Consider the following 26,390-nt stretch of genomic DNA (forward strand, 5'->3'; position numbering starts at 1 on the left):
TGTCACTACCTCCATATCTTCTCCTTCTATTTCCCAGGAGGTGATGGAACAAGAGGCCATGGTTTTAGGGTTTTTTTATGTTGAGCTTCAGACCATTTTTGCGTTCTCCTCTTTCACCCTCATTAAGAGGTTCTTTAAGTCCTCCTCAGTTTCTGCCATCAGAGTGGTATCATCTGCATATCAGAGGTTGCTGATATTTCTTCCAGCAATCTTAATTCCAGCTTGGGATTCCTCCAGTCCAGCCTTCCGCATGATGTATTCTGCATATAAGTTAAATAAGCAGGGTGACAATATACAGCCTTGTCGTACTCCTTTCCCAATTTTGAACCAATCCGTTGTTCCATATCCAGTTCTAACTGTTGCTTCCTGTCCCACATATAGGTTTCTCAGGAGGCAGATAAGGTGGTCAGGCACTCCCATTTCTTTAAGGACTTGCCATAGTTTGCTGTGGTTCACAGAGTCAATATACAAATAATATTACTCTTCAAATATTGCTTTTTGAAGCCAATATCCTATTGATAGTCTCAACTAGATAGGAGATCCATTGAATCAATTGCTGAAAGGTAAGTCCACATTTATGTATCTTCCAGTGAATCCCTGGGTTTTGTCTAGTTGGGAATAGCAATAAGGTACTGTACTTGCTAATAAATTTCCCTACCCCTATCTATCTATCTATCTATCTATCTATCTATCTATCTATCTATCTATCTATCTATCTATCTATCTATCTATCTATCTATCTATCTATCTATCTATCTATCTATCTATCTCTCTCTCTCTCTCTCTCTCTCTCTCTCTCTCTCTCTCTCTCTCTCTGTCTGTCTGTCTGTCTGTCTGTCTGTCTGTCTGTCTGTCTGTCTTTCTGTCTGTCTGTCTTTCTATCTATCTATCTATCTATCTATCTATCTATCTATCTATCTATCTATCTATCTATCTATCTATCTATCTATCTATCTATCTATCTATCTATCTATCTATCTATCTATAGTGGGGTCTTGACTTAAGAACGACTTGAGTTAAGAACATTTTGACTTAAGAACCACTCTCATAGGAAAATATTGACTTGACTTACATACTTAGATTTGAGTTAAGAACTGAAAAAAAACCACATGGGAGGCAGGGAAAGTGCAAAATTTGAACTTTCAGTTAACTGTTGGCCAGTGAAAAGGGTGCCTGTCTGCTTCCTCACTCCTCCCAGCGTTTAGAGAGTGGATTGGGAGACAGTCTTCGGACTGCCTGGTACTGTACTGCCTGGACTATATTTTCCCTGCCTTCCCTGAACCTTTCTTGACCTAAGAAAAAAAGAAACGAAATATCCCCCTCTAGTGGTCAAAGGCGGAATAGCAGCTTCCCATTAGTTTCTATGGACGGAAAAGAGCAGATACGGATCAAATGGTTTTCAATGCATTCCTATGGGAAATGCAGATTTGACTTGAGAACTTTTTGCCTTGAGAACCGCCTTCCAATACAGATTAAGTTCTCAAGTCAAGACCCCACTGTATCTATCTGTCTGTCTGTCTGTCTGTCTGTCTGTCTGTCTGTCTGTCTGTGGTAAAACTACTCAAATATCAAGCTTACCTTAAAAGCCCCATTGGGTTGCTATAAGTTTGTTCTGACTTGACAGCCCATAATGTGTGCTTCCACAATCAGACAGAAAATTATGTCCATGTTTACGTTCCAGTGATCAGTGCTAAAACAGAGCACACTAAATGTGACTCGCTATGACGAACATTTTTTCCATGTGAAAGAGCACCCCTTCTGAAAACATGCTCAGTATATTGTCCAGTTTGATCCTAACCTACAGAGCAGTTATAGCTCCCAGAATCTTGTAGCTAGCATGACTAGTCATTTTTCCAAGTTCTGTTCTGCATATATATATATTTCTGCACATTTCATCATGCAGACTAGTTTGGATTGTTCCCGCAGTATTTCCATTTAAAAATGTACAGTACCTCAATAATTTTATTTATCACTTTTGATTTTTTTTTCTGAATTTGTTGATTTATTAATTTGTCATTGGATAACAGTATAGCAAAAGTTTGAGTGGGAAATGGAAACAGATTTGCAAGGAGAATTGCTCTTATTGAAGAATGTAGAAAGTTTAGGGTTAACTTAACTGCATTTGTACAAGTGAACGGTAGATTTTACTTAGAGCCATGTGGTGGAGCTGAAGCACAACATTTTCTTCTTGTTTTAGCTTTCTCTTCAACAGTTCCTTAAAATGTTTCAGCTGCCCAAGATGAATCACTAATCCACCATGAGCAGCAGTGAGCTTTGGTTTGTGGAAGTCACTTGATCTAATTGTTGCTAGAATCAATTCTCAATACACAGTTCATTACGGTCATATGTCCTGCTTAGATACAAATTAACTGACTTACACACAATATGAAAAATAGAATTTTTTAAATAAAAGCAGTGACAAATTATCAAGCATCTTCCAATTAGTAGGCCTTTATTCTTATTGCAGCAAGAAAAAGGTTAGCAAGCTGAACTGTAACATAAGATTTCTGGTCTGACAAACAGCAGGTAACCAATCACTTATCAGGGTAGCTTTGGAATTTTTGCAAGAGGGGGCAAATTAAATCATTCCTTCTTTGTTCGTGGAGCTTACAGTATAGAAGGACATGAGACAAACATTCAGAAGCCCCAACCAGGCATGGACAATATCTCTTTTGACAGAGAATTCCTAAAAATGTACCCTGGATTATTGCTAGACAAAAAAGGACCATTCAGAATGGAGAATATAATATTTTTTGGGAATGACCAACACAGATACATTTTTATATTAACACAAAATGATCACAGTTTGCAAACATAGTGATAGGATGAAAATATGATCTCATTGCCATGTCTGAAAATGCACAAACATTTATATTTACAGTACTCATATTATAGGTTCAATTCCTTTAAAAGGATCAGCATGTCATGTGACAGATTAAGTGGCTGAAATCCTGAAGTAAATGGCAACTAGAGTAGGCCCATTCCACCCATGGAACCTATGGGGGAACTGACTCACAAAAGTCCCACTGATTCAGTGGGTCTACTTTCTTTGTTAATTACTTACTGCTGGATTTCAGCCAATAAAAGAATTCACAGCCTTGAGTTTGCAAGAGTTGAGAAGATTGATAGGACTTTTTCAAGTTCATTCATTCATTGTGTTGCCATTAAGTCAGAAACAATATGAAGATACATAAGAAGGACAGCAGGTGATGGCGAAAAATCTCTGTCTCAAACCCTACAGAACTGCTGCCCGTCAGCACAGACTGGCACAGGTGGACAAGTAGCCTGAGCTGAGTTCCTAGTTGAAAAGATCTGTAGCATTCCACAAAAACTAAATATCTCCTCCTGCCCTTCAAACTAGGCCTGAATTCTCAATAGAAACTAAAATGACTAAACTTTAGGTTAATATACTTTGGACATACCATGAGAAGACAAGAATCACAGGGAAAGACAACAGTACTGGGGAAAGTGAATCATCATCATCATCATCATGTGCCACCAACTCAATTCTGACTTATGGCAACCTTTTTCAGGGGTTCCCAGGAAAAGAATACAGTACTCAGAAGTGATTTACTATTTCCTTCCTCTGGGGCCACCCTGGGTCTATGCAACTTGCTCAGTGTCACGTTAGCTGGCTTTTCTCCTCTGGAGGCCCAGTGGGGAATTGGACTCCCAACCTCTGGCTCTGCAACTAGGTACCTCAATCACTGATCTATCCAGCCTGTGGAGAAAGAGGAAAGCAGCAGGAAAGGAGGAGAGTCTGCCATAGGATGGGTGGCCTCAATAAAAGACGCCATAACCTTTAGTCTGCAAGGCCTGAATTGTAATGAAAGGAACTTTCGGAATTCATTAATTTGTGGAGCTGCTGTCCGTCAGAAACGACTTGATAGCATATAACAACCCTTTCTGATCAACAGGACTTTATTTCACAGCTGAATGTATCACTTAGGATGCAATACTAATACATTGGATTCAATTGTGTTATATTTCTCAGAATCTCACCTGCATTTTCTTCCTGACTTTTTTGGCTGTTGATTTGCAAGTCTTTGTGTTTTCTTCCTGCTCTAAAATCTGTATGATTTCCCCCCCCCCCTAAGATGCACATTTATTTGCACATTTCATTTCAATTCTGCCACTCCTTCCCCACCTCCATTGACTAATGCATGGTTGTGTCTATTAAACCACCACCCCCAGGTTATAGACATTTTTAGCTTTTCATGTTTAAAAATATGTGCATTGTATGATCTCAACTTGATTTTCCCTGAATGCCATTTCTTGAGGCAAGGGCCCTTTCTTCTTACAAGGAGAACTTTGAGAAGTATGAAATGGGTATTTTTATTGGGACTGTTGAATCCAATGAGATTCTTTTACATTGGTAGTCATGTCCCAGTGAAAGTTTTCTTTAACTTGAACTTCATTTGCTGAGGAAAAGTTGCACAATATAGTTTCAGTGACAGATGGGGTGAAATGTACCATATGCACAGATCCACACATGCATGCACAGATAAACCCACATTCATGGGTAAATGTAAAGGTTCCCCTTGACAATTTTTGTCCAGTCGTGTTCGACTCTGGGGGGCAGTGTTCATCCCTGTTTCCAAGCCATAGAGCCAACGTTTTTGTCTGAAGACAATCTTCCGTGGTCACATGGCCAGTGCGACTTTAGACACGGTACGCCGTTACCTTCCCACCAAGGTGGTACCTGTTTATCTACTCACATTTTTACATGCTTTCGAACTGCTAGGTTGGCAGGAGCTGGGACAAGCAACGGGAGCTCACTTCGTCGCGTGGATTCGATCTTACGACTGCTTGGTCTTCTGACCCTGCAGCACACAAAGGCTTCTGCGGTTTAGCCCACAGCGCCACCACGTCCCTTCACATTCATGGGTACATCTTCATTTATTGAATCAATCCACAAATGTTCAGTCTTCCTCTTTCCATACACTTCCCCTACCTTTATTCAACTTTCCCTAACTTTATCATCTCTTCCAGACAGTCTTGTCATCTCACCATACATCTGCGTGTTATGTGCAATCAAGTCAGAACAGACTTATAGTAACCATAATGACTTACTGATATTATTGCAAGCTGTGTTAAACACGGTTTTTCTCATGGAAAAGTACAAATAAACAAATTGAGGATGTTGATTATAGATGGGCATGAACTGAACCATGAACAGAAAAAAAAGATGAACTGGGCTGGTTCATGGTTCAGTTCATGACCTGGTTTGTAGAATCTTTTTTTGCTGAAGCAAAAGGAAACACTGATCTTCCCCCCACATGGTGCTTTGTTTGCTTTGGCAAACTTGGGTGGCCAATCTGCCCCCTTCCCACTGCTCCAGTCCTCTGGATTACCTGCTCCTGCTGCCATGCCACTTCTGTACCACCACCTCTGCCACCTCCTCCTGGATGCCGTTCTCTGAGGCAGCAACCAGACTCCTTGCAGGGAAGCTGGTCACTGCCTCTGAGCATGTCCCTGCCTCCCAGCTGATCAGGGCGAACAAAGAACAGGGAGACAAGGTTTTAAATATTACATTTACCCCATGTTATTAAATTGTTAAATTGTCAGTATAAACCACTAATGATACAGGGAAACTGAAAACCAGGCGGTAGACTAAAGCAAGAAGCTTCAATTTTCTGGCTTGTTTTGGTTGATTTCCAGTGATCACATGTGCTGGAAACAAACCAAAACAGACTGATTCTACTTGCCCCCCAAAAGTAGAACACCCCAGAAAGATGCGGATAGCAATGCTCTTAGGGGAAGGCTGCTTGACTTCAGCAAAGACGTTGTCTGATCCCTGGCTTTAGGAGTGACCCAGCCCACTCCCACTGCAGCCCACCCCCACTGCAACTGTGTAGTTGCCCCATAGTTGGCAAGTGATCCAGGAAGTTGCTTCACTCATTGGTTTCTTAGATCCTGTCTAACTAGACTGATATTAGAATTCTGTGTATTTTGGGACTTAATATTTATTCTAATCGTCGTCGTTTAGCTGTGTCCGACTATTCATGACCCCATGGACCAGAGCACGCCAGGCCCTCCTATCTTCCACTGCCTCCCGGAATTGGGTCAAAGTCATGTTGGTTGCTTCGATGACATTGTCCAACCATCTCGTCCTCTGTCATCCCCTTCTCTTGCCTTCACACTTTCCCAAGATCAAGGTCTTTTCCAAGGAGTCTTCTCTTCTCATGAGATGGCCAAAGTATTGGAGCCTCAGCTTCAGGATCTCTCCTACCAGTGAGCACTCAGGGTTGATTTCCTGCAGAATTGATAGGTTGGTTCTCCTTGCAGTCCAGGGGACTCTCAAGAGCCTCCTCCAGCACCAGAATTCAAAGGCATCAATTCTTCGGTGGTCAGCTTTCTTTATGGTCCAGCTCTCACTTCCATACATCACTACAGGAAAAACCATAGCTTTGACTATTCGGACTTTTGTTGGCAAGGTGATGTCTCTGCTTTTTAAGATGCTGTCTAGGTTTGTTATTGCTTTCTTCCCAAGAAGCAGGTGTCTTTTAATTTTGTGGATGCTGTCTCCATCTGCAGTGATCATGGAGCCCAAGAAAGTAAAATCTGTCACTGCCTCCATATCTTCCCCTTCTATTTCCCAGGAGGTGATGGGACCAGTGGCCATGATCTTAGGGTTTTTTTATGTTGAGTTTCAGACCATTTTTTGCACTCTCCTCTTTCACCCTCATTACAAGGTTCTTTAGTTCCTCCTCACTTTCTGCCATCAGAGTGGTATCATCTGCATATCGGAGGTTGTTGATATTTCTTCTGGCAATCTTAATTCTGGTTTGGGATTCCTCCAGTCCAGCCTTCTGTATTCTGCATATAAGTTATATAAGCTGGGGGACAATATACAGCCTTGTCATACTCCTTTCCCAATTTTGAACCAATCACTTGTTCCATATCCAGTTCTAACTGTTGCTTCCTGTCCCACATATGGCTTTCTCAGGAGATAAATATATTATTCTAATACTGTATAACATTTACCGTTCAAGGCAGATTATCACTGGCCTTAGGTCCAGCCTGGGAATTTTCACAGCATGACAGAGAATGCCTGATGGCATATCCCTGTTGCATAAAAATACACAATCTAATGATTTTTCTCCCTCTTTATCATTTGCATGGTTTGCTTCCAAAATGACCTAGAAAGGTGTGAGGGAAGCATTTTTTCCTTTATGTTTACTTTGTGACATATTTTCGTCTAGGACATGTTGTTCACTTGTCTTAAATGCCTTTTTGCAAGGATGTTTTGGGATGTGTTGGAATAAAATCCAATAGTTATAATTCCCTGAAAGAAAAAAAATGTCAGTGGTGAATGCAAAGCAGAACAGAATAAAAAAGTGTTTGTGGCTGAAGAAGACAAAGTGCTCCTGCATTCTAAAACAGTCAGTGTTTTAAAATCTTTTTCCATCATGCTGATTTGTAGGGTTATTTTAAGAATATCAAAGCTTGATCTCTTTAAAATGTTTTTTTTTTAAATGCTGATTAAAATAAACAGAGAACCATGGGAATTAATTAACCTGCCCTTAAACTCCTCTTATTCTATTTGATCACCTACAAATATCATACAGTATATATCATTACAACATAGGAGCTGTCAGCTAATAATCTGCTGTTAAAAATGACATAGCTGGAGCCAAATTTGTGTGAGTCGATACTTATTTGCATCCTAATTATATTTTCTTTCCACCCTCTATTCTGGTCTAGCCCTTGCAATCCCAAAACTTTGCTAATGTTAAGATAATCCTTAGGGATAAAATTGCTTGGGTTGTCTGAGTTGAGCAGGGATAACTTGTATTTACCTCCACCAGATTTTTTGGTAATCTGTCTCAGCGCAGGCTTTTATGCTATACCTAATGCATTTTTATAAGGGTCCCTGAGACTCAAAAGAGGGTGTGGGGAGAGGTGGAATCAAATCCCCTATGAAAGTAAACTTCGCTGTAACGAACTCTACCTAGCCACAAGGACAGGGGATCACTACACACAAAAGACCAGCTAATGACACCCATCAATCATAGTGACAGATAATCTCTCTTCCTTATCACAACAATACACCCACAACAAGACACATTAATCTCACAGCCATAAATACTCCACTCCCAAGCATACTATACCAGAGCACAGAGTGCTGTCCTCTGAAGATGCCGGCCACAGAGACTGGCGAAACGTTAGGAAGAACAACCTTCAGAATACGGCCAAAGAGCCCAAAAAACACACAACAACCAGTAGATCCTGGCCGTGAAAACCTTCGCGAATCCATCCCTCCTCCCCCTTTGGAACAGAGATTCCATCATCGTCTGGACCTTGAGTGTCTTCAAGAGGATTCCAGTGAGCAGTGATTTCGCTAAATACTAAGTCCCCCCCCCCCAATTTCCTGTCTTTTTCTGGGCTCAGTTATGTATCAGCTTCCAACTTTGCTTTACAAAGTCTCTTGGTTGATCCTGTAGTGCCTCTAAAAGGATGTCTAATTCTGCAATGTTGAATAGCTTCTTCGAAAGCTCCTCCATCGTTTGCATCTCTTCATTCTTCCACTTTTGGGCCCAGAGTAACCTAGCTGCTGTAAATATATACAGTAGACTATATTTTATTTTCTTATCAATAATTTCTGGCATAATATTGAATAATAAGATTTCAGGTTTAAAATTTAATTTTTGTTGAACAATTTATTTTGCCATTTCCCAAACCTGTATCCAAAATCTTTTGGCTTTTTCACATGACCACCACATATGATAGTAAGTCCCTGGATTTTTTTTTTTTTTACACTTCCAACAAACATTGCTATTACCTTCTGATATTTTTTGCCAATCTTACAGGGGTGAAATGCCATCTATGAAACATTTTAAGGATGTTTTCTCTAAGACTCACTGGCTTGATTATCTTATGATTCTCTTTCCACATCATTCATCAGTATCAATATTATACCCAAAATTATGTGCCCATTTTACCATCTTCTTTTTCACCATCTCATCCTCCAAGTCATAATCCAATAAGTATATATATATATTTGATTATTTTCTCATGAGTATAAATCCATAATTCATCCACCTGAACTTTCCCCTCAAAAAAGCCCACAATTTTATCTTTTTTTGTATCTCGATTCTAATTTCAGCATTGCCCTCTCTCTTTCTTTCACCTTGCTCTTCACAATATTTTGCAAGTGTTTCAAAACCGCTTCCTCCTCTTGATGCCTGGACCTCTCTATTGCTCTGTCAATGTATCACTTTTGTTATTTTTCAAGAACAAGTGGGGGGGGGGCCTCATTTCCCCAAGACACAGTAGAGAAAAATGAATCAATAAAAAACACCAATGTAGCCTGCTATAACGGTTCAAATATAAAGAAAGAAATTAATGCAGTTAAAAACAACGTGAGCGCTCATGCTGATATAGATACCATGTGAGCACTGAGAAAAAAATGTGTCAGTACAATGGACGTATGAAAAGAATTAGTATAATGGGTTCTTTTCTCATGTGTGATTGAGCATCAAAAAGAGGCAGAAAGAGTCAAAAAAGGAGCAGGGGAGGAGCTGTGTTATGCCAGATCCAGAGCACAGACTCACAGCTGTTATCCCAGCCCAACGTTAGGCCAGAATTAGAGAAAATTTCAAACAGGCTGGGCGGAGTTTAGATTTAGCAAAGCCTCAGCTGGCTTAGCCTCCCCCCCCCCCCGCCGTTCTATTTTCCATGCTCTGAAAGTCATTTCTATGTACAGTTCAAGAAGAGAAAATGCGAGTTTTAAATGTGGTAAGTTATTTTAAAAACCCTCTACTTTATAATGCATCGTTTTCCTTGCTTGTAAACTTGTTTAGGATTCTCTGTTTTATTTTTAATATATAGGTACTACCTGTGGGTTGATTATTCTTTGTGTGTTTTGATGTTGTTATTTTATGTGTTTTTTGTTGTGTTAAATGAACTATAAGTGTGACAAACAAGTATCTGCAGCTGATCCTTCTTGGTTCCAAGATTGTTGCCCAGAAAATACCTTTATTAACCGAATTTAAGCACCAAGTTAATACATATTTTAGAAAACACCATCACTAAGATGTCCTATTCTACTCCCAGTGTTCTTTGCCATTTAATTGTTTGTGTTCTGGTGCTTTGTTGACACATGGTGCTGCTTATTTCTTATTGTCTTACTCTTTTGATGCTTACTTTTTACATGTATGCAGCTTTGGATATAATTGCAGGAAAGCGACTTATAGTTTTAAATCAGTAAATAAAGAGCAAAAGAGCCCCTCCCACTGCAACTGCAGGATGCCTGATGATGCCTTTTCAAATGTCACCACCTGTCTCGACTCTTAGCTCAAGCTCTCTCGATTCACACTCCAGCCTTTGAAAAATAATACAAGAACACCCAGAGTCTGGATCAGGAGAGAGAAAACCCAGCTGCTTAGCTAGGTCTAAGGAATGCAGTCATTATTGCTGTGCCAAAGCCTAGCTGACTGTGAGAAGACTTCCTCAGGCCAACCAACTGGGTGGTCCAGGACTCAGGATTTAATTCTCCAGAAATGCTGCTTTAGACTGTGATCGAATACTGACATACTTAGGAGTAAGCCCTACTGACCTCAATGGGGCTTATATATAGGACTGCACAGAATGGACATTCCAGTACATTCACCTGTGTGTAAAGTCATTTCCATCCATCCACAGAATATGGTAATGTAACATGAGAGTAGGGGGTGGGAATATATTCGCCTTGCCTACCTGGTTCAACTGCCCTTTACATATGGAGGCTGATAAAGTCTGAAAAGGACAGCATTATCTTTGGAGGCCCTCCATGTTAGTTTGACAAACATTTTGTCACTTGCTTGACTAACCTCTACACATGGTGGCAAACCTCAAGAGAGGTGCATTTATCCTTGGAAATTCATGACAGGTTTCTAAGCCATGTTGAGAACTGTGGCCGCCTCCTCATACGTCACAGAGGGGACGCCACTTCACACTTTCTTTCTCTTAACATGCTGCCACCAACCACACACATATATCTGACTCCTCAGACAAAGGTATGGATTTTAAAAATAAAAATTATTGTTTATTGGTACAACTTAATGTATAGTAAATCAATATATGAACTGAATAAGTCAATCATTAAAATAAAGAATCCCTTCAATCACTCTATCACTCAGACCTTATCTAACACAGTACTTCATAACATACATGCCCTAACTCCAACTCTATCTTCTCATCCTAGCTCATTCTTTTTCCACACATCATTCACTCCCCCCTTATATACATAGCTCCATCTCCTGGAGTCCCACCTCCTGCCCTGCTATAGGCAGAAGAGCTCCAGCATAATATTGATAGGCAGGTGACGTCATCACAGCCGTCACAAGAACCTCCACAGATTGTGTGTGTATATTTGCCTCTACTTCAGGCTCTAACCCTCAAGGTGTACAAGGGCAACAGAACCCAAGACAGAAAGCAGACATGTTCGTGAGCTACTGTACCTTGCATGTTAAGTAAGCCAATTTCCTGAGTGAATGAATAAGGCCAAAGTCCCCTTGAATTCAATGGGAGTTCTTTCTGAGTAGATATGCATATAGCTAGATTTCTGGAAGTGATTTCTTTGATAACACTGGTGTTACTTATTTTTGAAACATGTTGCCCATGATGAAATTCCAAAACACAGGTGATCTGAATGAAAGTGCACTAATGTAGAACTGACATGGAACTGAGGCCAGTCCTTGAACTAAACCATTAACCATTGTTAGTGATGATAAGCCATTTTTCTCTGAATTTTCCCAAATAGTTATATCTTTTTATATTTCCTCATTGCTTGTTTTTTTCTCATCTGAATTAAGCAATAATTTTTCTTTCAAGCTTTCTTTATGTGGTATGCAATCCTACTTCTCTGTTTTCTCTGCTGCTTGTCTCTTAAATTCTCTCCACTCTATTGATCCCTCTAACACCTACACATTTTAAATGGCTACCAGCTGTTTTTTTCTGTTCATTTTCCTATAGTTTACAGCAGCAACCCTTACTCATCATTTGGTCTGCTCTCAATAATCAGTTGTGCAGTGGTAAATTTTGGACTGCTGACACTTATGATGACAACTCATTAGCTATGCTCCCAAATAGAATCAGAAACAATCAGCTATGTTGATCCACAAACCGGTAAACAGTATTATCAGTTTTCAACTCCATCAGGAACAGACTTTTTGTAATGCCAATGGATCTTAATTGCTGTTTGAGATTAAGCCACTCATAACTACTTGGGATTGCAATAGGGGTAGCCTTGCTTCTAGGGAAAAGCCCACATCATCCACCAGAACTACCATGAAGATTAAAGTTGTGTAGAAAAAGCAAAGACATGGGGAGAGCAGATGATGTCACCCTCTTGATAATCAAAAGTCCCATTACTTTGACCCTTCAGTCCCAAGTACCACTGCACCACTGTTGTCAAGAGGGACCCACTTATGAATCTCAGGTCCCTGACAAAGTGCTTTACAGCATGTGTATATTCAGATTTCATCTCTCAAACACAAAGTCAAAATGTCTCTTTGGCAAAACAAGAGAGAGGTGAGAGAAAGATTATCATCAGTCCTAAGAATAGCAGTCTGTTGAAGGGAAGTCAGCACAAATCAGAGCAAGTAAAGGACACGCTAGAAAACCTCAGAAGGTCCCCTCTGTCTCCTTTTCCCCATGCAAAGACATGCATCTTCTTGAGTGTAAGCTGAATTGTGCATGGTTACTTCCAACAGAATAGGCCCTAGTTATAATTCCAGAAGGTCCCCTCTCTCCTCTTCCCCATGCAAAGACATGCATCTTCTTGATGGCGTTGTTGGTGGTGGGGGCCTAACCACAGAAGCCTGTGCTGCAGGGTCAGAAGACCAGCAGTCGTAAGACTGAATCCACACAACGGAGTGAGCTCCCGTTGCTTTGTCCCAGCTCCTGCCAACCTAGCAGTTCGAAAGCATGTAAATGCGAGTAGATAAATAGGTACCATCTCAGTGGGAAGGTAAAATGGCGTTCCCTAGTCACGCTGGCCACGTGACACGGAAACTGTCTTCGGACAAGCCCTGGCTGTATGGCTTGAAAAGTGGAATGAGCGCCGCCCCCTACAGTTGGACACGACTGGACTAAAAATATCAAGGGGAACCTTTACCTTTACCTATAATTCCAGCAATGCACCGGATCCTTTTTACAGAATATAAAAGGACAGCTCTCTGTTCCCAAATTTGGAATAGGATAAACAACAGAGGAAGGGGAGCAAAAAACAAACCATGGATTGGTAACTTCGACGCGTCCAGGGGACAACTTTCTCTCCTCAGTAGCTTCCAGGGGCCACACGTTTCGCCAGTCTCTGTGGCTGACATCTTCAGAGGACAGCACTCTGTGCTCTGGTGTAGTTTGCTTGGGAGTGGAGTATTTATGGCTGTGAGATAGGCTTTTTGTCCTATTCAGGAGATGGGTGATTAGTGTGTCTTGTTGTGGGTGTATTGTTGTGATAAGGAGGAGACATTATCTGTCACTGTGATTGATGGGTGTCATTAGCTGGTCTTTTGTGGATATTATTTTGAAAAACACAACAGAAATAAAACGGACAGATTTTATTTACATCCTTAATTATAGCTACAGTAAATTTGTCAGCATGTCCCCCTCACTGCAGACCTGCGCTTCATCAGTTCTTTTAATGATGTGCAGCCAAGCAAGCCTCCATCTTGCTCTGCCATTTCTGTCCTTTAAAATACGGCATGCCATTAGGTTTTGCCTAAAATACTGCAGTCTGCTCCCAAAAAAATACACTGGTCTGCCAATGTGCAATGAAGAAAGGCGGGGAAAGTGTTTTGACTAAGGATTAGTAATAAGGGTTTTATCCAACGTCAGTATGGATTCCGAAGAGGTGATGTCCGAAAAGGCTTGCTATGTGGCTTCGTGTCACAAACAAAAGATCTTCACCTGCAGACTTGGCACTGGAATATGGTTTCAAACTTGGTGAGCAGGCAGGTTTGCACTAGCCTGTTGTTGCGATGTCTGTGTGTCATTAGGTATTAGTGAAAAGAAAACAAAAAAGTTTTGAAATCCCATGAGCGGATATAGGTTTCTCCAAAAAGCCTCTTTGTTTATCCATAGCAGAAGCGAGATGTTGTCCTGACCACACACACATGCATATTCTCTTTTTCGCATATTAGCGGAGGAAAAGCATAGCAGCCTGCATTATACTGGATGGAATGAGAGCTCCACCAGACTCAGGAGTGTGTTCTCTGACTGGGGAAGGTTTTCTCCATGTTTTCCAACTGTGATCATTGCAGTCATTTAACCATGAGTCATGTATGCTAAGGGTTTTCAATTTTTGGTCCCCAGCTACGGCCAGACCCTAATTCTAGAAAATGAAGTCCAGCAATGTTTGGGATCTGAGTTCGAGAAACACAGCTATACACATTTCCCTAAAAGTGAGTCTCATTAAAGATAATGAGCTTATTTACAGGTCGGCGTTTATAAAGCTGTGCTTCTTTTTAGTCTAAACAATCAAATAATCCTTCCTTTAAAACTTTATGCCTGTTTACCTTTATTACCAATTTAATTTTCTAATATTTCCTGACGAGCACTACATCAGACTAAATGCTTCCAGTGAAAAATAGGGCAGGAGATATTTAACTTTTTTAGAAACTTAAGACTGCCATATTTATAAAGTGTGCTGTTTATAGCTGTTAAGCAGATTGTCATTGAAGGCAAATGAAACTTTTTAAAGTGCCTCTTATTTCTTATATTAGGTTTAGGCCCCTTTGGGATATTGCAGGCAGGGGAATAAGATTTTGTTATATATAGACAGGTCTATTAAGTTAATAGATTTTGTGTCTGTGTGTGCCTGTGTGTTTTTCATTGGAAGGGTTTGTGTGCCATGGCAGCAGAATCGGATACCTGTACAGTTCTTTGGGTAGAGTCTGCAGGCAAGATGAAACGTGTGTGGTAGAAGGAGGTGGCCTGCACCCCCTGTATCAGCTTCTTCCGAGGGGAGAGGGGGAGGAGAGGCCTACAACTCTTATTGTGAGCCCCCAAACAAAACTTGCCACCTAGCTGTCTGGTTCAGCACTGACCCTATGAAAGGGCAACAAGCAACCGTCTCTCTCTCTCTCTCTCTCTCTCTCTCTCTCTGTGTGTGTGTGTGTGTGTGCATGTGTGTGCACATGTGTGCCAAAGGTGTGGCAGGGAAGCCTCTGGTTCAAGGTGGGATAGATCAGAGTGAACCTCAGACAAGTTCCAGTGACATCTTCGGCCAATCCTGCCACGGCAAAGGGCCAAAAAAAGATGGCGAAGATCGCGCTTTCAAAGAGCCGACGTGCCAAAGAAAGACAAGAATGGCATCAGCAGTCAGACTGACCCTGTCAGCTTGGGCAGCACCAGATGGTGCTGGGAAAGAGATTTATGAAGAGCACCAGGCACTGCCTCCCATATCTGTACCATGCCATTTCATCATAATTCAAGGAAGATTTTGCCCCCAGCCCTCATTCCTAGCAAATCCCTCCTGTGTCAAAAGTGACTGGTCCCTTGTCGTACTGGGATGACAAAGAGTCTCTTTGGGGGGCTCTGGCCAAGGTGGCTGAGGGACTGCTGTGTTCCCAGCAAGTGTTCCCAGCAAGGGAGTGTTTTCTTGGATAGGGGACATTGTCAGCCTACATCGCTCACACGTGGATCTGTTAAAATACTTGTTTTCCTTAAGGCCAACCTCCCATTGCTGGACTTCTCTGAAGTCCTTTTTAAGTAAGAGAGAATGGCACACGCTGCTCACAGTACTAGGTATGCCATGCTTCAGTCTGCTGCCCCTTCCTTCTGCCACTTCCTTTCTTCTAACTGCTACTCCGAGAATGTGCTCACTCACTCAACTGTGCTGTGCTTTGTGTTGATGGCACAGTTCCCTCCCACCCATTACAGGCTATCTGGTGCTCCAGTCCGCCTGCCAGTGCTGCCCAGAGTATTTGCCCACTCCCCAGTGTGACCTGTCCATCCATCCATCCATCCATCCATCCATCCATCCATCCATCCATCCATCCATCCATCCATCCATCCATCCATCCATCCATCCATCCATCCATCCATCCATCCATCCATCCATCCATCCATCCATCCTTCCTTCCTCCCTCCCTCCCTCCATCCATCCAAAACTTTAATGGCCAGCACAAAGCCTTGTTAAAGTCAGAGGAGTTCTTTTTGGAATCTATGTGCTAATTCATAACATCTCAGAGGTGCTTCCAAGTATTTTTCCCCTCCCCCAAAGCTATGAGCCACCAGCAAATTGCTGTAGGAAGACTGATCTCAGAAGGTAAACTGGTGATGAAATACTTCATTAGTACCTCATTTGTAATTTATGTCTGCTGAAGTAGCTGACAACATATCAAAACGCAAGTCACCCATTTCTCAGAAGAGCAGCCTTTGAGGTCACTGAACTGGATTAATTATAACCCTGTGTAAAGCGTAGCCTGTCTCTGTGTCAATTACCAGCATTTGATAACTAAAATTATGCCAGGCTCTGTTCTTCTTCAAGATGTGACCATGCACATTTTTTAAAAAGAAAAACAATGAATTGTGAATACACTCACAAGAGAGTATAGGTAGTTAATTAGTCAGGCTCATTTGTTAAACTTCCACTTGACATAAGAGATAGAAGTTCAGTTCCAGAGAAACTAAACTAAATGGTGGGAAATGGAATCTAGCTTTGCAAAAATAAGCTTTGGTGCTTATCCCTTCATCTCCCTCCTCTCAATCATTTGGAAGGTGAAAATACCTAGTTTGCTCACTAAGGAATTATTACAGGGCACAGCAAAGGCAGGGTGTTGTTAGTCTGTTGCTATTAATCCTGACCCAGCTCTAATGGATGTGAAAACTCCTAATTGTTAACCAAAGCCAAGAGTGATAATGGATGAATCTGTTGTTCCAATTAATCAAATCTTGATATCTAAGTGCCCTCTTCTGTCTTCTCAGGGTTTTCATAGTTTGGGCTTTGCAATTATGATGAATTAGGGTTCATAATGCATTAATGCAAAGAGTTTCAGTGAGCATCCTGGTTAATTTTCATTCAAGCAGTTATTGAATAAAGACATGACAATTTGTGAAAACAGTTTGCACAACTGGTGAGGGAATCAGTCATCCAGCTGACCATCTCATCCGTCCGATGTGTCTAGTAGAGCAGGAACGTCTCCTGATTACTGCCATATCCATAGGCTCTTTAACTACAGGTTGTTTATCAGAGGAGAAGCACAGGCACCACAGCAAGATGTGTTATATTAATCCATCTAGTCCAGTACTTACTAATATGACTAGGTGCAGTTTCTTCAGGATCTCAGGTGTTTGGTTTTTCATATAATATATGTTTTCCATATAACAGGTGTATGCACATGCATGCATTGTGTTTGTTTGTTTGTTTATTGATTGATTGATTGATTGATTTGATTTGATTTGATTTGATTTATACCCCGCTCACCTGGTCAAATTGACCACTCTGAGCGGCTTCCATAAAAAGTATACAGTGAAGCATAAAAAAATATTTCAAATAAACAACACCCCATTTAATATAACAAATAATAAATGGAAAGAGAAAGGAAATTAAGTATTGACAGGAGGGAAGGCCTGAACATATAACCATGTTTTTAGTTGATTCTTAAATATGTCCAGCGTAGGGGCTGCAGAAATCGCTGGAGGAAGGTTATTCCAGAGGCGAGGAGCCATCGTCGAGAAGGCCCGATTTCGTGTTCTTTCCTTCCGGCCTCCCTCGGCGTTAGGCTCCTCAGCCTCACCTCCTGGCTCGTGCAGGTGATCCGGGTAGATCTAGGTGGGAGCAGGCGTTCCGCCAAATATAGAGGTCCTAAACCGTTTAGGGCCTTGTATGTGAGCATTAACACTTTGAAGTCGACGCGGAAATGGATGGGCAGCCAATGCAGCTTGGCCAGAATAGGAGAGATATGATGGTGTTTTCTCACTCCAGTGAGGAGTCCGGCCGCCGCGTTCTGCACCACCTGAAGTTTCCGCATCAGCTTCAGTGTTTGACTTTAAATGCAATGCATGCATGGACACAAGCATACAGAGAGATGTCAGAGGCTGACCCTGGGCCAGAATGTTATAGTGGTTCACATTTCAGAATAAGAAGATCCAAATTTTTATTAGAGATACCCAAGTTCTGTCTGTGTTTTAGGAAAACAACCTGATTTGCCTTTTGTAGGCCTATACACAGATCAGAACGAATCTATCTGAAGTATTGTGTTGTAAGTGATGTTAATAGTAACATTTTTCTTTCTGAGGTAACAAGGATGCAACAATATCCCTTTTGCAAAATAATGTAATAACTGGTGGTGTCGTTAGGTTTTTTTGGGTGTCATGAGTAATGTTTAACAGTGGTTCCTAAAATGTTTTGAGGAAGTAAGACATGGGAAAAACATTTGAGATTGTAAAGCAGATGGCAATTACAGAGCTACTGGAACTGTCTGTCGTATTTACACCAAGACAATCTCACGCCTACAGGAGATGGTCATGGATTCAGTTTATGCACAGAAGTTCTCACTAAGGAACAGAATTCATAACTGTGCTGTGGGCTGATAGTTAAATTGGGTGATGTCAAACAACACTATGATGACAATAATGTTCTCATCTAGTCAAGCCAAAAGGGGGAGGGGGACAAAACAAAAATAAAAACCCAACATCCTGCTCTGAAAAGTAATCTCCAATTCCAAATTTACACCTAGGTTTGGACAGTTGCAAAACCTCAATACATCTTACATAGAACAGATCTTCCAAAGTACAGTACTATGGCATTTCATAGTATGGCATTGATTATGGTGCAAATTAATAAACCTCTCTACTAGAAATAGTCAGCAATGTACAATTAGAAATGTTAATCTCTGAGGCCCTGAAAAAGCATAAAATACAGCAAAGCAAAGTAATCAAATTGCAATATAAAACAAAGTTCAAACACTTGAAAAAACAGATCTGTTGTCCACAGACCTTATAATACTAGGCAGAGTATCAGAGAAGTAGAATGTAAGGGAAACTCACATTCTAAGTCTTCTTAGAAGACTTAGAAGTCTTCTTAGAATATACCAGAGAAATAATGTTTTCTGGAGAACACTTCCAAGAATATTTCAGTCAAACTCAGAACAAATTGTGTTGTTTCAGCCTTAGAATTCCATGATGCCAGCCAATTTGTTTATTTCAAATATAGAATGCGGGTGAATAAATTCAGATGTAATAATAATTTTTTAAAATGATTGAGAACAACCAAAAAGGAATAACAAAAAAGCTGTTCCATGACATTCAAGAAATTAAAAGGAAATTAAACTGAAAATAGGGAAGCTGAAAGATCAATAGGGGAATGCATTACCTGATCAGGATATGAATAAAAGATAGAAACAGACAGAGAAGATGCGAAGAATCCTTTAATAATGAATCTGTGGTTTTAGAAAGCTAAGTGAAAGCTGTTCTTAAAGCGGTAGGAAGAAATAAATCACCAGGAGTAGATGTGATCTATCTAAGCTTGTCTGAAACTACAGACACTGAATATATCAAAATCATTAAAAGAATATACCGACAAACATGGAAGATAAAACAATGGTTCACTGACTGGAAATGCTCAATATACCTTACAGTCCTAAAAAAAAGGTCACACCAAAAATTGCAGTCACATTGTGGGCACAGACCAAAGATTGGGAAGAATTTTTTTCTATCAAAAGTTTCGGACTGATAGAACAATTATTACTTTTATCAGATATGACAATGAATTTCCGTTAGTTCCTAGGCTGAGAGCTAGGTATGATTTGACAACTTGATTGATTGATTGACTGATTGATTGATTGATTGATTTTGGGGTGGGTGGGGTCACAAGGCTCACTGCAGAAGACACTAATGTTAGAAAAAGTGGAAGGCGGTAGGAAAAGAGGAAGACCTAACATGCTTTAGTCTCATTTCCAACACTTCATTAAAACTGTTAATAATAGGACCTCTTGGTGGTCATTAATTCATAGCATCAACATGGGTTGGAAGCAACTCAATGGTACATAACCACCGGAAGTCCAAACTAATCTTTCCGAGGCCTTCTGTTTATATTTGTGGATTTTAATCCAAAGGAACTCTGAGGCTTATCTCTGGAGCACATTTCTTGGATTGGCAGCAGAATATTATGGAATGAAGGAGCTACTTTTAAAAATGTATATATCGATTGAATGTCTTTTGAACACAGGCTTTCTCTCTCACTTACAACTTTACAATTGGATATTCTCAGGAGAAAGTGCAAGGCAATCTGCAGTCTGCAATATTTAAAGGCAAAATTAAAAGTTGACCAGTCCCAGTCAAACAGACCGAATTGCCCCAAATAACCTGATGGGTGTAGCTTCAAAGTAAAAACTTTAATAAACAATAGAGGCAAAATTGCACAGCCTCATTCCAGTGCACAGAGAACATAGGCCATAACACTTTCTTAAGGAAAGTGCTGTGGGTGTCTGTTATATTTCCAGTTTGTGGCACAACAGTTTTACTATTTGTTATTTTAGTGCTTCCAGTGGTTTATTTGATGATGGAGTTAAGAATTTAAGGCCACAAAATTCTGCTTCTTAACACAACCAGCCCAAATGCTTTTGCTGGAGCTTATTAGGAATGGGTGAGAATTTGGGGTCAATTCTTATTTGAGAAGAATCTACCAGAATTCACTTATTTCTTCACCATTCCAATTGAAATAACTTCAGAATTAAAAAATAAATAAAATAAAAATGGATTCATTCTGCTCGGCCAAGTACTTAACTTTTTGAATGTTTAACTCTTCAGCGCCTGGTTTTGCAACTCAAGTGTTTGTTTGTTTTAAAAGAGAGATTTCTCTTCTCTAATACCAGTCTAGTATTCAAGTGTAACAAGCCTTCATACTGGCAATAGTGCTACTGACTGAATTTTGCTTCTCTTTGTCTTTGAAGCATTTGCCAACATTTGCACATTTCCTCATGTTCAGGATTGAAAGAATTTGGGATTTTAAAATGTTGGAGAACAGGAGGAAGTGAAATTGACAGGTTTGTGCATTCTTAGAAGCTGCATGGCAGATAGCATGCAACCCTACTTTGTTATTTATTTCTAGTGACTGATACTTCAGAGAGATATATCTAAAAATAGGGGCTTTATAGGTAACAGTGAGAAGCTGAGATATCTTCCATAGATATGCCTTGCTGTTTCGGAAAGCTTTTAAATTCAATTGCCACTGGTAAGTGTTTCCCACAGACATCTGTTGATTCTTATGTTGCTTCACTAATATTGTATATGTCTTCATCATGTAACAAATTTCAGGAAGAAATGGTCCATTTATCATGTAAGTGATTTTTTTCTCTCTAAAAGGACAATATGGCACTCTGGACAAGAACATTTTATGACTACTTCATGAATCACCATAAAAGCACCCGCCCTTGCTGGATTTTGGAACCTAAGAAGGTATGGGACTGGTTAGCAACCAAATTGGAAACCACTGTGGTATGTTGTGGACTTCATGGAAAGGCAGGACCTGGTAATCCTGCCTGAAGCCCTTCAGAGTCAAGCAGAGATGTCTGTCTGAGGCTAGATGGACCAATGGTCTGACTCAATATAAGACTGTTACCTACCGTGTTTCCCCGCAAATAAGACAGGGTCCTATATTAATTTTTGCTCCAAAAAAACCACATTAGGGCTTATTTTCAGGGGACATTTTATTTTTTTCATGTACAACAATCTACATTTATTTAAATACAGTCATGTCATCTTCTTCTGGTTGCTGCAAAATGGTGGAGGGCAGGGTTTCACTAAACGAGGGCTTATTTTGGGGTATGGCTTATATTACAAGTATCCTGAAAAATCCAATGTTTGTGTTGGCTTGGGCATGTTGTGAGAATGGCTGATGGTCGGATTCCAAAAGATCTCCTGTATGGAGAATTAGTGCAGGGAAATCGCCCCAGAGGGAGACCACAGCTGCGAGACAAGGATATCTGCAAGCGGGATCTGAAGGCCTTGAAAATGGATTTCAACCTTGACATCTGAGTGTTCAGCCTGGAGGCAGGCGGTGCATCACGGCTTCTCCCAATTTGAAGAGACCCTTGTCCAGCAGGCCAAGGCAAAGAGGCAGACCCAAAAGCAGCAAAATCAGGGAGCTGGACAAGGGACAGATTGTATTTGTCTTCAGTGTGGAAGGGATTGTCACTCTCAAACTGGCCTCTTCAGCCACACTAGATGTTGTTCCAAGTCCTCCATACAGAGCATGTTACCATGGTCTCTCAAGACTGAAGGATGCCTAACCTGAAAAATCATACTAGGGCTTATTTTCAGGTTAGGTCTTATTTTTGGGGAAACAGGGTATGTTCCTACAGTCATCATGGTGGAAATTGATAGACAACCTAGATCAGTCTTTTCTCAGTCTGGTGCTTCTGTATATGTTGGACTACACGTCACATCTACCTCAGGCAGCATGGGAAATATAGAGACCCTATACCACATCTTGAGGACACCAGCTTGAGGTAAACTGGCCTAGAGCCATCATTATTTTAAATTCAGCCGAGTCATTGTCATTTCTCTGGAATGACATCTGATTTGAGGCAGCCAGGCATTAAAATACCAGACAAAAGCTGGGCTCCTTGAACCTGACTGAACTATAGGAACACACATTTCTGGTAAGCTGCCATGCTGATGTGACTGTTTAAGATGCTGCTCTTTGCTGAAGGGGCAAAGGTTCAAGCAGGTTCACTTCTTACCTCAAGACAGGCTCTCCTTCCTCATTTTAACATAGTGTTCTAAGCCTTCCCTCCCACCGTCTCTTCTTTCTTGCCCCCCCTTGCTTGTCATCTCTTGCAGAAAATCCTGCAAATGTAGATATGAAAAGCATTCATGAGATTCTGTTTTAACAGGACTTCTCAGAGAAATATGAAAAACATTCTGTCCTGTCCTGGGAAGCTTTTGCAAATAGCCTTTCAAACGGGAAACAATTTTTCTCTGTCTTGGGTGTGATATTGGACAGGTGCACTTGAACATCTCCAGCATGACCTAAAAAGCAATAATAGAACAGACTGGCGTTTCAACTAGAACTAAAACAGAGACATCTTTTTTTTTCTGAGAAAGCTCCTGAGGAGATCGGTATTTTTCTTTTTTCTTTTCCTCATCCTCTTACAGAAGGAATGCCACTTTGTGGATTCCCCTCCATTTTTGGTGTGGTGGACATCACTTTATGGATTGGTTGATTTACTGCACTTCTACGCTGCTTTATTCTCAGCAACGGGACTCAAGGTGGCACACAGTTCATTAAAAGAGACAGGAATTTAAAGGACAGAAAATAAATATAACAATTATTAAACATGGAGATATTAAAATTATTATTTCAAACTGCTTTAAGGGTATAAAAGCATTTTCAAAATCGCATTAAAAGGCTCATACTGGCAGCAAATGTAGGGCAACGAGCTACTGTTAAAGGCTGTTGTACCAAAAATGTTTCCAGCTGTTGCTGAAAAGACAGGCCAGTCTGGCCTCACAGGGGAGGGCATTTCATTACCTGGGGCAGGTAATGTCCTGCTCTCAAGTCCTTCACAAAGAGGGCCATTCCAGATAACCCTCGAGAATTATTATATGGGAAGATGTGTTCTGTCAGATAGCCTAGGCCTAAGCTGTATAGGACCATATAAATCATAACCAGCACTTTGAACTGTTGTTTGGAAAAGCACTGGTAGCCAGAGAAGCTGTTGCAACAAGGAAGTCACCTGCTCTCTGTAATCAGCCTTGGTTAACAGCCTGACTGTCGCATTTTGCACCATCTAAAGTTTTCAAACCATCTTCAAAAGCAACTCCACCTAGTGTGCACTGCACTAATCCAAACAGGATGTAATTAAAGGCATCTGTTACTCTAGCCAAATCAGATATTTCAAGGAGTGGGCACAGCTGGCATTCTAACTTTTAACTATGCAAACGCACTCCTGGTTGCTGCCAATACTTGGGCTTCCAGGCTGAAAGGTGAGTCTACAAGTACTTCCAAATTGCAAAACTGATTTTTCAAGGGGCTATAAACCACCTAGCATAGATTCAATCCTTATTCTTAGATCTGCCTTTCGATTGGCCAGGAGCACCTCTGTTTTGTCTGAATTAAGTTTCAGTCTGTTTGCCCTCAACCAATACTGTACCAGACAGTGATTTAAAAAAGGAATAGCTTATGTAAAGTTAGGTGGAAAGGAGAGACAGAGCTGGGTGTCATCTGTGTATTGATGACACTGAACTCCGAAACTCCAGACAACCGCCCCCAGCAGTTTCACATAAATATTGAATAACATGGGGGATGAAACAGAACCTGGAGGATAGCACAGGGCAGTTCAATGTGTTGGAACAATCCTGGGACTCAGAGGTGTTATGATGGAAGCAGAATGGTGTCCAGGGTGCCAACACAGTAATTGCTGTTAGAACGGGCAATGGCAGGAGACACAATGGCTTACAAAAAAGGAAGAGAAGAACTTATATGGGCCCATAATCAGCCCTACCCTCCAGAAACTGCAGGAGATTTTTTTTAATGAAATAGCTTGCCCCATTACTTCATCTTCAAGAAAAAGAGAGAATAAGATGGGAATAGAACATACACAAGATTTAAGAACTCTTGTGTCAAACTCCCAAACTACTTTTGTAATTTGGGCAGTTTTGTAGGATTGTTAGCAGATTTGAGCGCCTAACCCTTTATGACAGGTAGCATGCCATTAGAAGATGAAATCTGTTAGTGTTTTGGAGATGTGATTCTGACCTTTGTAACTGAAAAATCATCTGCATTGCAAACTTCAGGAGTGAAGTTTGCAATGCACGTTCATTCCAAGTGAAAAACTCTTGTTGTAACAATCAGATAGTCTCAGCACTTAAGGAATTACCTTTTCCAGTGACATGCTATCTGTAATTAATAGCTTGACCTTCCCCCCCCCCCCAAAAAAAAACCCCTTGGAAACTGATGGCAAAAAAAGTCAATGTGTGTCCCCCTTGCTTTGTAAACCTGTTTGTCAATAACTGCCTGCACCCTGTTAGTGAAGACTGCACACATATTCCTCTGGCTATAACTGTACAGCAATGCAGGAGACCTTCTGTGACCTTTATTGCAAATTCTCAATATATTCCACTGTTTAGGAAGCATTTTAGAATTTGTTTTTGCAACACCACAACAAGGGAACATATTGCAGAAACAACTCCAGTCTTTCAATAATTCAGCCCCTACTATTTCCAGAGTTCTCTCTCCATTTTCATCAGTGTGATGTAAAACATTTTTGCTCTTTGTTTCTTTATATATTTACAGTTATAATTTATTTTTTGCATTTCTTATCTATAGCTTTCCCAATTTTATACTACAAAACACAGTATTCAGTGTTTTATTGAACAAGTTCATAAAAGCATAGATAAGTTTAAACTTAGAGAACAGACAAGTTCTTTAAAAAAACAAAGGAAAAAGAAGTATAAACTGCTTCAAAATAAGCCGGTTGTACTTGTCTTGGGAGGGTGCTGTATGAGGCAGGGGGCCATCATTGAGAAGATCCTGTCTCTAGTGCTCTACTGTGCCAACTTTACAGTGGTTCAGGAAGTGGGGTTTTGGAAAAGTAAGGGGGTTCATATGGGTGTAGGTGGTCTTTCAAATAACCTTGACATGGACCTTAAATGAGACAACCAGGACTTTGAATTGGCTCTAGAAGTGTGATACAACACATCTTAGACAATGTCAAGTCAACCAAATAAACTCTGAATTGTTTCCTTTCTGTCTGAGCTCAGAGGCTCCCTGGTCATTAGAAAACAGAAAGCAATCAGACAGTTTTTATGTTATCACAGAGATGATTTTAGATGAAAGGTTAGTTGCTCACAATATACCAGGAGTCCTTTCAGCCTTTCAAAAGAAGCTCACAGTATCATGCTTCAGGAGCCCAGAAAGTTGCTTTAGGCTGAACCTGACTCCTGAATGAGACACAAACTCACTCTCCCCCAAAACATGTGATCTTCCCCAGGTGGCTGGGCTTTTCCTTATATATGGCAGTAAGTGCAATAAATGTTCTGTAAATTATGTCATAGAGATATGTAAGTGACAAAAGTACTTTATATGGAATGTAGCCACCTGCATAATGATACAAAGGCAAATGAATTGATTATTTTTCTGTGTATTTATTCAAGTCATAGCTGATGTAACCCAGACTAACCTTCTCTATGAACATATCAAACTTAAAAAAAAAACATTTCTGAACCTATCAGCTGTCTGACAATTAGTCCTTTGTTTGGATTAGAAAATACTTTCACAGCAAAATCTGAAGAAGGAATTCAGGAGGTATTCAGTTCATTGTATTTGTGGACTCAAAATACTTGAACCTGTTGTTTTAATTTCCAACAGTAATATGTTTATAGAGGGTTTTTTTTTTTTAAATTTCACCCCCAGCTCACTGCATTCCCAGTTCTTGCCTATTATTGCTTTAAAA

The 26,390-nt window shown here is 40.5% G+C and overlaps 1 long non-coding RNA gene across 1 annotated transcript in view; it reads left to right on the plus strand.

Annotated features, from left to right (window-relative positions):
• Positions 1–17,510: 17,510 nt before the first annotated feature.
• The window catches only part of LOC140705391 (uncharacterized), a 34,558-nt gene continuing 25,678 nt past the window's right edge, over positions 17,511–26,390 (plus strand). Inside the window, exon 1 of the long non-coding RNA XR_013543375.1 lies at positions 17,511–21,390. This is a non-coding gene — a long non-coding RNA (uncharacterized LOC140705391). The remainder of the gene's footprint in view (positions 21,391–26,390) is intronic.

This window comes from Pogona vitticeps, chromosome 3, assembly GCF_051106095.1.
Source record: "Pogona vitticeps strain Pit_001003342236 chromosome 3, PviZW2.1, whole genome shotgun sequence".
In the NCBI taxonomy this organism is placed as follows: domain Eukaryota; kingdom Metazoa; phylum Chordata; class Lepidosauria; order Squamata; family Agamidae; genus Pogona; species Pogona vitticeps.